Source organism: Charadrius vociferus, unplaced genomic scaffold, assembly GCF_000708025.1.
Source record: "Charadrius vociferus isolate BGI_N301 unplaced genomic scaffold, ASM70802v2 scaffold65, whole genome shotgun sequence".
Lineage (NCBI taxonomy): Eukaryota > Metazoa > Chordata > Aves > Charadriiformes > Charadriidae > Charadrius > Charadrius vociferus.
Window position 1 is genome coordinate 6,425,655 of NW_009649293.1, and position 14,683 is coordinate 6,440,337.

Sequence of the window (14,683 nt, forward strand, 5' to 3'; positions counted from 1 at the left end):
TTTTAAACTCAAGATGAGAGGTTTCTGGTGGCGTTGGTGGTTTCTTTGTTTTCCAGTTTAAAAGGTTTCTTGCCTGGGAGTAACGGTTTTGCCATGTTTTTACTGTTATCCATTATACAGCCCTTAGGCTCTAAATTTCCACTACAGCTGCCTGCATTTCAAAGTGAAGACGGGTGTCTGGTAAGGACATACAGCACCGTATGGCTCAAGGAGCAGGTTGAAGTTCATATGAAGCCAAAACTCTTTCCAAAACCCCTGCACTGGAGCCATGTAATTCAGAAATACAGTCTCTTGTGAATATTGTGTTTTAAGTTTCTGTGTTGTGTGCAGAGATTTTACTTTCCACCCATTTCAGTTCTTACTAAGAGTCCCCAAAACAGACAGAGGCCAAATGTGACTCTGTATTTGCAGAAGAGGAGTTGCAAGAGGGAGAAGTGGCAGAAGAACAGGAGGAGGAGAAGGAGAAGGAGGAGGAGGAGGAGGAAGAGGATGATGAGGATGAACAGGATATTATGAAAGTCCTGGGGAAGCTGGTGATGGCTATGTTCATCAAGTACTGGATTTACGTCTGTGGGGGCATGTTCTTCTTTGTCAGCTTTGAGGGTAGAATTGTCATGTACAAAATCATCTATATGGTACTGTTCCTCTTCTGCGTGGCTCTCTATCAGGTAAGTGAGATCTGTGTTAACTAAATTTTGTTCTTGAATACAATGGTTCATGCCTTTAATGTGGCAATAAAGTAGCTCCAAACAGAATTCATAAACAGTGTGTTTGTTCTTTGGTTAGGTGCAACATGGTAAGATCATTTGAAGGGGTTAAGACTAATTCTTCTTTGACTTTTGATTATAGTGACAGGCAAAATGCAAATAAATTAGATGCATACAATACACACTTCTGGGACTCCACTCCATATCACCATGAGTTTTGGAACCTGTGTGGGAAAATTCTGTTCCTGTGCATGTCCTACATAGCCACCAGTTTTTGTGACAACTGGTCCACACAGCTTCCACACCCCAATGAGCGGAGACCCTCTCCTCCTGGACTGTCATCACCTAATGGTGGTGAAACTGAGAGACTGAAGCTGTCCCTGGCATTTATGTCTGTGGCCATGTCCCAACAGACGTTCTTACACAAAAGTCTGTGCTTTGGTGCATGTGCTTCAGGAGTAAAAACTATCTCAAAGAACCGTGACTGCTGTTGGGTAAGCGTTGTTTACTTCAGGCCAGCTAGGAAAGTAGTATTCTTAGTCTTTTATTGCCAGTACAGTTTTGTCAGTATTTTTGTCAGTGTCTTTGCCTTCAGCTTCTTTCAACATATTTAGTGTGTGATTTTCAGGTGCACTATGAATGGTGGAGAAGGATCTTAAAATACTTTTGGATGTCAGTGGTTGTTTACACAATGTTGGTACTTATCTTCATCTATACATACCAGTTTGAGTCGTTCCCTGGGTTGTGGAAGAACATGACAGGCCTGGATGAAAACAAGTAAGTGTTTTCAATTAATTTCATTTTTTCTTTGGACTTTTGAGTTCAGTGTGGTGGAATGCTCTGAGAGCAGTCTTCCTTCTTGTGTGGTAGAAACATCATGAGACCATCCCCGGGCATAGCCGACTTGGCTCAGCTCTGAAGCCATGGATTTATTGGTGTAAAAACAGAGATGAGCAAGGGCATGAGAGGTGCGCTCCTGTACCTCTGAGGTACAGAGGTACTCCTCTGTACCTCTGACCATAGGAGCAAGATCTGGGAAGAGATTAAGGGTACATTTGCAGGATGTCTGGAGCGGATGAAGGTGGACATGCTTTCCTGCTAATAAGGAGGGCTGTGTTTCTTCTTCCTCGTGGTGTGTTGGACAGTTCTCAACAGGAGCTTACATGAAACAGTATATGCAGTATTAGTGGATCTCCAGTGCAGGGCTTTCAATCAGAGCCACCTTGTCTGGTTCAAGAGATACATGGCAGTGTTGGCTCATTTGACTCTGTATATTTACAGTATCTCTCTACATTACTGAGTCCAAATGCAAGATATTTGCATTGTAAGACTTGCTGATTTAGAAGAATTTTAAAAACTAAACCCACAAAACAAGTACCAGCCCCTTATTTCCTATTGCAAATGATTTGTAATAAAGTCTTATGGTAAGAAAAAGATTTTGGTGTGAAAAGGTGACTTAGTGGCTTACATTTTTTTACAGACTGGCGGACCTGGGCTTAAAACAGTTTTCTGTGGCTGAACTCTTCACACGCATCTTTATTCCCACCTCCTTCCTGCTGGCGTGTATCTTACACCTTCACTATTTCCATGACCGGTTTCTCCAGCTCACTGATTTAAAAGCTGTAACCAGCAAACAGGACAACACTATTTACAGGTAAGGAAACAAACTAAATGGAGCTATTGATTGTCTGTATGAAAATGCTGTTTCTGACTGTCTTGAAATGCTCGCTTTACATTAGATGTTTTTTTCCTTTGCTGTGAGTACCTGGCTTTAAAAGATGGTGCTCAGCATCTGGCCCCCTGCTAAACAAATGACAACGAAAGTATCTGTCTTCTCCCACTGTCCCCTACACACTGAAGTTTTTCATTTTGGGGTGCATTTTCAAAGGTACTAATGGTATTTATGTATTTATCTCATTGGCTTTGACCTTTAATGGGAGGTAGATGCTTAATTGCTACGTGTACCTTTTTGTAAGTCCTGTCAATAATAGGAAACATGGCTTTTAATTTCAGACACTTCTGTTTTTCAATGTCCATTTTGAGGGACAAATGAAGATTGGGAAATCTTTGGCAGATACCACATTTGCATGGACAGGACTTTTTGTAAAGTTGAACTTCAAAAATGGAAAAATCCCAAACCTGTGGTCACTCTTTAATGTACTGACCCTTGGCTATGCTGGCTCTTTGAGACATTCAGCAACCTCATCAATAAGTTCATTAGTATTTTTTCTTGATTCTGGGACCTCACTTTTCCTCTTGCATGTTCTCCTGCAAAAAAACATATCTAGGATTCTGCTCCAGGGGTATAAGAGAGAGAAATGGGTTCATAAAACATAGAGTCATATATACAATGACATTTACTCTAATTCTTTGAAGAGAACCAATTCATTTAGACACTATTTTTAAAGTGTTTACCTGTCCTATGATAAGTGTAACTCAGCGGGACTTCTATGAATGGGGACTAGCTGCATAACATCATGTACACCACAGTGTGTTGTGGAATAACCACAGTTTATCTTAACAGAGAATTCTGCTCTAAGACTCACTAGAATTTACAAAAGCATTTCAGATATTTTTCATGCATTCAATTTAATATGAAGCTACTTTACAGTGTGTGGTACAAGTATGTTTCTGTTCCCTATCATCAGTGCATGACAATAAGCTCTAATTTTGTAGAATGTTTCTGGTTTCTGTATTTAAATAATTGCTAAAACCAGAACAAATCAAACTGGACAAAGTTTCCTAACACTATTGCAGGGGTTTTGTAACTTACCTTTTTAAATGACTGTTTGCGTAATACCTTTTCCTTTGTCTTTTCTTGAATTGCTAAATGCGATGGTAGATTCAAGGGCCCTTTGAAATGGCCTGTGAGCAAACTTTCTTTGCCCATAGCGGACTTCTTGTGCAGCAGCAGGTGGTCGTTAACATCTCTGAACTGGGCAGCCGAGCCCTGCAACTGGAGCCCTGATAGGTGTCTGAGCTGAAATGGGGGTTGTTCCTGGGCTGAGGCATTTGGGGGAATGCATTACAGTTTTCAGTAACTGCACAAGCTGTTTTGTAGCCCAAACACTGCACTTGTCCTGAGTAACATAGAAACCGCTTCCACCTCCCTCCTAGTGTGATTCAGTAGGCACAAAATTGGGAAAAAAAAAAAAAAATCCCTAAGGCGCTCCCAGGATTTAGGTGGGTTCATGGTACAGTACACTCTGCCAGTGTATATTTCGTTATACATGAAAGATACCAAAACCAGTTCCTCCATCTGCCCCTGAACTGCCATGTATGATTATGGTATTATGTTTGTGTCTACCTGAAGAGTCCTGTTAAAATTGCTGAGGCTGTTCAGGTATTAAGATGCGGCTTCATATGAGCAAAGTTTGCAGAGTGAGTTCAAGAGTAAGGCTCTGCCAGCTGCAAATAGAGGGGGCAGAAACTGGCACACTGGAACTGGCAGAATGAGGCACTTCTCACTATTTATAAAGGTGTTTTATAAAGGTCAATTTTACATCTGCAAGAGAAAGGTAAATCCTCTGATTAGGACTTCTCAAGCCCATTTTCTTGCTGTGGCATGAATTATGATATGGCAGAGATAAAGGCTGTGCGGCAGATAATTTCTATGGTATGATGCTCCATTATAATCACCTTGAAATAAAAAAAAAAGAAGCAAAGTAGCTCTTTTTAAAAATCTGCAAAATATTCTGTGGGTTACTTGAGCTAAAGCAGTAGAGGCTGTTCTTACGTTTTGGGGTCTATGAGAATAACCTGCAGTTCTAACTGAAGTTGCATACGATCTAAATGTTGCAGTACTACATTTATAAGCTTCCTAGACCTTTCACTGCATGGTGTATGTTAAGCTTTCAGATTGTGCTTTGTTATGACAATGTGTTTCTCTTGGTGAGTGCATTCGTTCCTATTTAATGGTTTCCTTTTCTCTCTCTCTGATTCATTTCCCATTTTCACCTCATGCATTCTTGCGCTTTCATCTCCCACCTCATAGCCATGCCAAAGTCAATGGCCGTGTTTATCTAATAATTAATAGGTGGGTACTTCAATTCTTCCTTTCCTTTAAAACAAATGTACCTTAACTCTTTTGTTACTTCTTAATTGCCTTAAAACAAAGTATGTTCTTGCCGCACAGTACTGTGAAGTAAGCAGGGTGAATGTTGTTCAGGTATTGTAGACTCCTAAAGCTGGTGAAGTAGTTAATACATCTCTCCTGCATATGTTTATTTTGTGAGTTCATCTCCCAGCTGGGAATTCTTCTCTTAAACTTTGCCCATGCCTCAATACAGGAATAATTGGTGCTATTTGTAATTGGCTGCAGACAACAGACTTGGTTGAGGAGGCTCGTTTATCTACCCTTTGTTCGTGCATGGAAAGATGCATGTGTGCATGTGAACACATACGCACAGACACACGTCCCCATCTTCCTCAGAAGCATCTAAGAAAGGGAATTTGAAGGTCAGGTCAATTGAATGTGCAGTATGTATTATGAGTTTGTACAGACTGAGATTTCCTGATTCAGAGACAGAAATGGAACATGCAGTGCACTGAGATTCATAGGCTGAGTTGGGTGCTGCGGTATCCAAACTACAAAAGCCCATATTGCCATCATCATCATAGCTTTATAAATGGCATGTTGAAAACATTTCCATAAATTCGATTTCTTTCAAAATATTTGACTGGAGTAAATGCGGGCTTTTGTTTAAACAGCTCTGAGAACAGAAGGACTTCTGAGTTTGTTGTCACTACTGAATGTAAAGAGAAAAGCCAAGAAAACCCCTTGTTTAGAGATATGTGACTACCTGCTCTAACAAGAAGTTCATTTATATGCCACGTTCATGCTCCTTTTTCAAATGTCATTACATGGTTTAGGCCAGCGTTCTTAAAAGTTCACCAGAGCTGGAAACCTGGTCTGTAGGAAGCCTGTGTGTCAGGGGGCAGTGAGGGCAGGCACCTCAGCGAGGGCAGGAAAGCCGGGAGCTGAGGGGCATGGCCAGGAGGCAAGGCTGGGCTGTTTCCCACAGGGAGTCAGGAATGGGAACCATCAACTGAGGGAGAGGATCTGGTCCGGAGTTTGTAACCAGGGTCAGCCACAGCCTGGGGAGCTCCCAGAAAGTCCATAGAGATGAGCCAGACTGGAGGTGAAGGCAGGGAATCAGCCTGTGTGTCAGGCTTAGGGTCAGGGAGGCACTGGAGCAGGCGCAGACATGGCTGCGATGCGGCCGCGATGGAGGGGCAGAAGCCTCAGCATGAAAGCAGGTCCCAAAGGAAGGAGAGGGACCCAGTGTCCTGAGGCTTCCTGGCTTGCAGGCACCCCATCACGGGCCTTGGATGCAGGCAGCAAAACCCCCTGCAAGGGCACGGAAAGCGCTCGGGGCCCTGCTGATAGAGGTATGGCGCTGGGCGCTTGGATCTTGCCCACCAGATATTCAGGCGATGGGCTGCTAACGTTCTGCAGAGCCGAAAGCTTTCTGTTATTAAGGCTGCGCGTGACAGATACTTGAGAAATTGGTTTGAGCCAGAAGGTTTCAGGCAATTCATAAACTCAAAAAAAAAAATATCAAAGAGATAAGATGCTTCATAATGCATCCAGTAAGTTGTTATTAATTAATTTTCTGCTCAAGCAAATTACAAATAGATGAAAGTACTAGGAGTCCAGCAAGGACATGGAGCACATGCCTGATTTTAGTGCCTCTAAAATTGCTTTGATGCCTAAAACTAGATCTGCTAGTACACTTCTTGTTACTGATACCCTGTTTAATGAATTTGAGGATAGGAAGTGTTCTCAGTTAAAAGTTTTAGTGGCTGTACCTTCAAGGCTTGTTATCTGCATTATTATTTAGTTATTCCTCTTCCTAAGTATCAGACACAATACCTTTGTGTTATTCCTGATAGCTTCCCACCCATATATGCTTTCCAACTTGAAGTTACACTTGACCAGCTGTGAAGCCTGTATGGGTAGCTTGTCTTAGATATTCTAAACTAGTGCAGTTTTTAGGTCTTAATATCTAAGTGTTGTTTGTTACATGCTATCATGTGATCTTGTATTAAAAAAAAAATAAAAAATAGGAGGAACAACCACCATAGCAATAAATGAGAAGGTGTGAGAAGATTCCAAGTAGACTAACTTTTTTAATAGTGGGCAGGGTTTTTTTATCAAGCCTTGGATCTCCTGAGCACACAGTCCTGTGCTCAAGCCTGGTGATGCTATTAGAACTAAGCACCAACATACTGAAAACTAAGCTCATACTGAGGCTTTATCAGGTATATATATTGCATGTGCCCATCTTTATAACCCCATCACCTTCTGGATCTCCCAGACAGGAATGGGAGTTATATGAATAAGAGAGAGATGAGTCCTCTTGTGCAAAATCCTATAGGGTTACTGTGTTTCTGTCCAGTTTACACTGAGGTAAGTCAGTAAGTCCTTGATTTACACCAGTGTGGATGTAGGTTTTTCCATTATAAAAGTCAGCTGGGAAGGTACCTCGTTAAAATCAATGTAATTGCACGTGTGCAAAACCTGTCTGATTGTATGGATACTTTCATTTCACCAGGCATTGCATTTTAAATGGGCTCTGATGATTTATTTTAGCTGAGAATCTCCGTAACATTTGAACTAAACTGAAAATTCATTCTCTCTTCTTTATACATGACCCTCCTGTTGGTACGTTATTAGAGTTTTAGGTAGATATGCAAAGTTAGATTATGTCATTTTAGACAATATTATTGTTTAGTCATTTTACAGAGATTTGAATATCCTTTTAGTATATACGATAGCTTCAAATATGAAAATAACGTGTATTGGACAAAAAGCCCTATTTTCAGTAGCCAAAGCTACTGAATATATTGTTGAGTAGAAGAGATTTTCGGATTACTGGACAATCAGGTTCATTGCCCAATCCATAATGAAGGAGGTGAGATTATGTGGTGCTTGACTGTCTTGTCGAATTTCTACTTTTAAATGACCTTTTCTGCTTTTTGGTAATTGGTAAAGTATTTCTACTTCAGGATTCTGTAGACAAATTTCTGTAGTTTTCCCCTTATTTGAGCCACCAAAGTTTCCATCTTGAAGAAACTGCAACTCCCAAATATTTGAAAATAATTCTGTTTGTTTGACTTTCTCATTAACTGCTTAGCCTATGCTCTTATTTTTTAGTGATCAGATGGATAAATCTAGATTTTATTTTCTTGAACTGTAAAATTCCTAGTTAAAATTGGCAGAATTTCCTGTCTAAATGGTAATATGCCAGAATTTTCCATCATGAAAAATAAATCCCTGAGATGGTACTGTAGCATATTAAAGTTACTTGCATTAGTCCAAGAACAGTCTAATAGGTGCTTGAATGTATGCTGAGCGTTGGAATTTCAATAGCATAACTAAACATTTAGTGACCTGATCATATAGATATGCACTTTACAAAGGAGACTTCATTGCAAGAAGTCGTATTCAAAGGGACTATTTATGGCAGTAAACGCTTTGGTCAGCAAAACACACAGGATCAGAGAATTAGGGAAAATGGATTTTCTGCAAATACGGGAGGTGAGTCCCAACAGCACAGCTTGCTGGGGGGGGGGGGAATAAAACATCTGAAGCCATAAGAGAATGTCTTTTTTCTCAGTAAATAAAAGATATATACTGAATACATCTCAGAAAAATTGGCACCATGGTAATAGAGAAATACTATTTCCGTATTAAATCAGTTGCATCCCAGTTTTGGTAGTCTGAAAATTACTAGTAGATTTATTAAAAAACAGTTAGAAATCCTAGAAAAATTATCCGTGGGATGTAGAAAAGCGAGAGAGAATGAATGGCACTGTCAAAGACAGGCATGATAAAATATACTGAAGCCACAGCAATTGAATTTTTGCTTTTGTTTGTTCCCAAACTTATAGCTGGAAGAAAATTTGCAAATTACTTGGCTTCCCAGCTGCATCTTTCAATTGGAAGAAGGTGAAAATGAGTTTACAGTAATCAGTCAGTACTTGCGATGATTCAGCTGCATTACTGACAGTGTGGTATGGCACTGACCATGTTTAGCACTGGTGTAAATAGGGTGCCCCCTTTCCATCTGTGCTGCAATTCCATGTTTCTTTATAGAAGCGCCCTGTGAATGTCATGATGGCATGCTCTTGGCATCAGAAGGCTTCTGCAGATGGAGTAGGAGAATGTTTTCTGACTTGTGATGTAGCATGACGTATTTGTCGATGACCTTCTTCTGTAACCCCTGTAACCCCTCTGTTCTCATCTCCCTTTTTCTTTCTGTTCCAATTACTTTGAGCAGCCTCAAGAAAAAAATACCAAACCACCAAAATGAGTAAGTCCCCTATGAAGTCATGAAATGTTTCCTCTTAAACAATGTCATTTCATGCTTCTACATCTTAAACTCTGACCATTTTCTCCAGTGGGGAAAATGTCAAGTTTAAGTGTCAATACCACTCATTACTAACTAACCATTAGTATCTGAGTGACAAGTAGTTACTAATACATTCCAACTCAATTTGCAGTGTGTGTTTGGAGAAAGTACCAGAATCATTAACTTTTCCACCTCTAAGGCATTTTCCATGAACGGGGTTTTTTTTCTAATTGTCATCTTGAAAAAGACTACGATGTCATTATTGCTCAGTTTGCTGACATGCTACTATTTACCAACAGACTGGTGCACCAAGATGGAAGCCTGCCTGACATAACTATGATGAATTTAACAGCCAGCAGAGAAAAGGAAGAGGATAAAATGCTGGAAGAGGCTGGTGAGAAAAGAATGGAAGAGCCAGAGGGGGAGGGAGGGAAAGGGAGGGTCGAAAAAGGAAAAGAAGAAGAAAAGGAAGATGATGACAAGGAAGATGATGATGATGAAGACAATGAATCAGAGGAAGAAGAAACTACAGGTAAGCTCTCTAGATTGCAACTTTTGCCTTCCTCGGCATTAGTTAACAGAGGCAACAGATGGTTCATTGTTGGTCATCGCTGCTCACTTCAATCATCGGGTTTTCCTTCTAATTTTACATGCAGTCTTTGCCAAAAGAGCCTGAACTGAGCAGATGACTACTTGTCAATTATTCAACAGGCTACACAGTCTCTTCTAGGGAAAAATCATACCGTTTCTGTAGGATGCTGAGAGGATGAAAACAAAAGAAACCCCACCTCTTTCTTCTAGGTGGTTTGGGTTGGAGGTTACCCCAAATCCTAAGAACTCCTTTAGAGCAAAATCTATAATAAAGAAAACACACTTACATATTTAGTCTCTGATACTGCATGCTTTCAAGTCACTCCACTCCAGAAGTCCCAATGGCTTTGCTTCATTATTCATGTGCACATTAGTGTCATACTTTCCACTTCTGAATGTGTAATTGATGCCAGATGAACACAAAAATGCTTAAGGGCAGACATGGGTAAGGCTGATGTTGTCATCCTTGGTATTGCTAGGATGAACTCCTAACATGAATTATTTCTGTAACTCAGTTTGTAATATGAGCCATGAGTGAAAACCAGAGAAGAGCATTTAACACCCAAGGAAGCTGTATTGTTTGGAAATGGCCTTGCTACAGATTCAGTTGCCCACACCAATATTCACAGGACTGTGACACGTAAACAGGGGCAGGGTCTTTATCAAGGCAAAATGACAGCACATCTGGCTTAGCTGCCACAGGGGAGCTGAGTTGAAACTATTTACCTTTCCTGGCTCGGATATCTTCCCTCCCAGAGGTTTTCATGGGCCATGGAAACCTTTCTTGGCCAGCTCTAATGCAGTCAGTAAGGGGTGATAAGTCTGTTGCACTCTGGCCATGCCTACATGGTGGAAGAGCTTGGAGACAGAGGCCAGCTGGTGGGAGTTACCCTGTGCAGCCACATATGCAAGCAGGGAAGTGGGGACCTGCAGCCTTCTCCCTGGGGCCCCTTCTGCACCGCAGTGAGTGGGGCTTGGTGATAGCATGAGGTGCTGCTTGCTGTGTGTGATCCATCTTTAAGCTGTACATGCATTTATTTCTACCAAAGAGGTATATCTTCCTTATATAGCCCTGTGGCTGGAGTTTTGACGTTATTTTAACATGTTCATGTGTGCAGACTTTATTACACAGTGATGTACAGTTTTTCAACGAAAGCAGTCAGGTCTATGTTTTATCCCCTGTGCATGCAGTGCCTGGGCATGCTAGACAGAGCTCACTACAGTACCTTACCTTCCTGCTCCGCTTAACTGGCACTATCTGGATATACCTTGCATGGTGCACTACTACCAATTAAAATAAATGCAATGAAAGAATGAGTGAGAACATTTAATTCTATAAGTAAAGACTTTCCTTAAATACACTCATTGCGCCTGTAAAAGCACGCGTGTAGGATTGGAGTTCTATAGCTTAATTCATCAGGTTTAATTATGTACTCATGGAATTTAGCATTTTTTATTTGGATTTTCTAAGGTGTGGTTGGAGAAAAAGGGCAGAAGAGAAAAAAAATGGAATTTGGTTGTCAGGTGTTCCAAAAGTCTGCTTTTTCACACAAGTGTGCATGTGTTCTTCACACAAATAGTCACAGAATAACTGTCTTGGTTTGCTTTATGTATAAAATAACCAACTAAGTTGAAATAATTACATACAGAAGCTGGTAACTCCTTTGCATTTTTACCAGCTTAGACAGTGATGTGTTTTGGTGTCACTTGCAAATGTTTCCATCTCTGATGTTAACTGTAAAAATGTTCTCACAGCATGCAAAATCCTTCCTACTCTCCGCAGTACTTCTGAAACCCCTAATACAGTGCAAAGACTTTATACTAGTATGTAACAGCCTGGTGAAACAGTTTTATAGCCAGCCCACAAGCAAAGACGGCACTTAGAGAGCACTGTTCAGCATATGTATTGTCATATATACTCATATGTAATAGATGTTGCCACATGTTTGCTCACTGGGGTATTATGTGGGAGGATGGCTTTTTTAGCAAAAATACCATCTGCGAAGGGATGCTTTCACCCAACCTCTGAACTTGCTAAAGCTCCCTTTGCAACTGAGAGAAATGTTCAACTGGACTGCAGTTTGCCTCGCTGGTTTTAGATGTCTGTCCTGGGATGGCACAAATCACACTCTAGGAGGGTGTGCTGTTTGCAAGGCAGTTTAGATAACTGACATACGAAGACATCTATAGTATAGCTGTCTAAACCCATGTGACAAGAATCCTACTTTTAGTGTGCATGGATCTCTTCCAGGTTGGCTGAAAAGCTTTCTGAATAGTAGTCGTCCGTGCTTTCTGAAAACAGACTAGGTCTGTACCTTCCAAACATCAAACAGAATCCTATTCTTTCTGAGCTGGATAAGGGCCAGGGCTGGAGAGTCTCAGATCTAGTCCCTGGATGGGATCCCTAAGCTCAGGTCCAAAGATACTGGAGGAAAATGAAGCCTGAGAAGAGCTCTGCTAGAGAGGAGTAAAAGCAGAATTGGTGAGGGAAGCCACCACCTCTTTGAAGTGGGGAATCATTTCAGTGAATGTGGGTCAGAAGGGAGAGCACTACAGCTGAGTGAACCTCAACCCCATTTTGTCACAGTTAACCACTGAGCCATACCTTTAACATCCTTCTTGTCTTACTCTAAGGCCTAGGAGAGAAGAAGTAGAAGGCTCATTGTTGTCTATTGGAGCATTCCTTTTTACAGAGACCTTCTGTTTTTCTCCTCCCAATGGTTCTGCTTGAACATCTCTGCAGACTTGAAGAACAAGTGGCATCTGGTGATTGACCGCCTTACAGTGCTGTTTTTGAAATTCCTGGAGTATTTTCATAAGATGCAAGTCTTTGTGTGGTGGCTGTTGGAGCTGCACATCATCAAAATCGTTTCCTCTTACATCATCTGGGTCACAGTGAAAGAGGCAAGTAAACACCCCTTGTCAAAATCACCCATGGTGGAGGCTTGTCAGCATCTGCTGTTCAGTGGCACACCCAAGTGTAGGGAGATGCCTTCCTCATGTCAGATCTCACTGAGATTGTGGGATCCAGCTGGGTTTGTCAGCTGCTGGGGACCTGCCTTGACATCTTCTTCCACAGTGACATTCTATCTGCCTAGATATTCTCAGCTCTTTTCTCCAGCTGTTAAGGTTTTATTAGTCTAGTTCTTTGGACTCAAGAGACATAATCTGCTGCTCAAGCTGGCTGTGGGCCTCATACAGGGATGGAAGGTGTAGAAAAGGATTGGGAAGGAACATCTAGGAAAATTACTTAAACTGGGTCTGGTGCTGAAGAAACAGGAATGTGGAACTGTGCCTAAAGAAAAAGGGAGAAACACCTTTAGCTGTACCTTTGGTGAGTTCTCCACCTGACTTAACCATTCCTTGAACAGGGCAGTAGGACAGGGTTCACTAAAAAAACAAACAAAAAAATCCTTTTTCTCACATCTTTGGGAGGAAAAAGGTCAAGAGGATGAAGGTGTGTTCCACAGACAGACGGATCTGTATCGTCTTTTCTTTGTTTCACGGGTACTAAAGCAGCAGAACCAGCATGTAGTCCTTCATATTTCGTGTCTGTTTGTAGGGTGGGTATGCAGTTTTGTGGATCTAATAGTATTAATATTATGTAGGAGATAAAGTTCTTCCTAAACTGACTGTTAAGTTTTTCCTGCCTCACTTACCACTTTGTGTCTTTGTTATTGTGCATGTTGTAATTTTCTTTTCAGTATTTTTCTCACAGTTTCTCTATGTCCCTTTCTTTTGAATTATTTTTTTTTTTTTAATTACTATGGAAAAGGTCAGACTTTCTCCCTTCTCTTTTTACTCCATGTAATTTCTATACTGTTTTTGTGTTTTCAGGTGTCTCTGTTTAACTTTGTGTTTTTAATTGCCTGGGCTCTTGCTTTGCCATATGCTCAGTTTCGCCCATTGGCATCAAGTATCTGCACTGTTTGGACATGTGTGATTATTGTCTGCAAAATGTTGTACCAGCTCACATCTATTGATCCCAGCACTTTTTCCAGTAACTGTACATTGGTGAGTACAATTGCACGTTGAAAAGATTTGACTGCTGCCTTCTTCCATGAAGAAGAGCAAAAGGAAGCATATCAAGTACTAAAAACTACAGTTCACCTGATGTATTATTGTTGATTATCATTTCCTCCCCAAGCAGCCTTAAACTCATTTTTATAAACTGCCGCATTTTCTTTTTAGCCAGGAGAGAATGAAACTAAGGTCAATTTAGAAGAACTCAAAACCTCAGTCCTCTACAGTGGGCCAGTTGATCCTGCAGAGTGGGTTGGATTGCGGAAGTCTTATCCCCTGCTTGTGTACTTAAGGGTAACTTCTTTAATTATCTGTATTGAGATATTTTCTTATTTGTGATGAAATTAGCAATGTCTTTGAAACAAATCGTCTGCCACATAAAAATAATGTAATGCAAGGCATTGATAATAGGGAAATACAGAGGGGAAGAGACAGCCGAAAACCGTATCTGTTGCGCAGGACATTTCCAGAAGGGATTCCGTACCAATTAAGATAATCCGCTTGTAGAAGTATGGCTTTCTGACTCTACCATCTGTTAAAAGCACTCTCAGAAATGTGATATGTAAGAACTCCAAATAATTAAGAGGTACATAGCTTTCAGGTACCAAAGGACTGATGGATCTAATTGGAGTAATGGCCTTGAATGACAGTATATGCTATAAGCAGTTAATTTTTTTAAGTGCTTATTCCTTAGCCACAGCTTAGAAAATATGATGAGTTAAGGGAGTAATTCTTTCAGACACTAGTAAATGGATGTCTTTTGTTTTTCTTCTTGTTTTTGGTTGATGCCCGTGAGCAATATTTTATTATTCCTGTCTTGATTAAAAAACACTGTGTACAATAAAAATGTGCCAACTCCTGGCGCAAACCTTGCATGTCTCTTCTTAATTTAAAGAATTGCCAAAATTTTGTACACACAGTTTAGGGTTGTCAGAAATTTGTTGACTGCACAACAGCAAGTTTCGATCTAACTAGATTTATTCCTCAATTCTTCCCTGAGAGCTT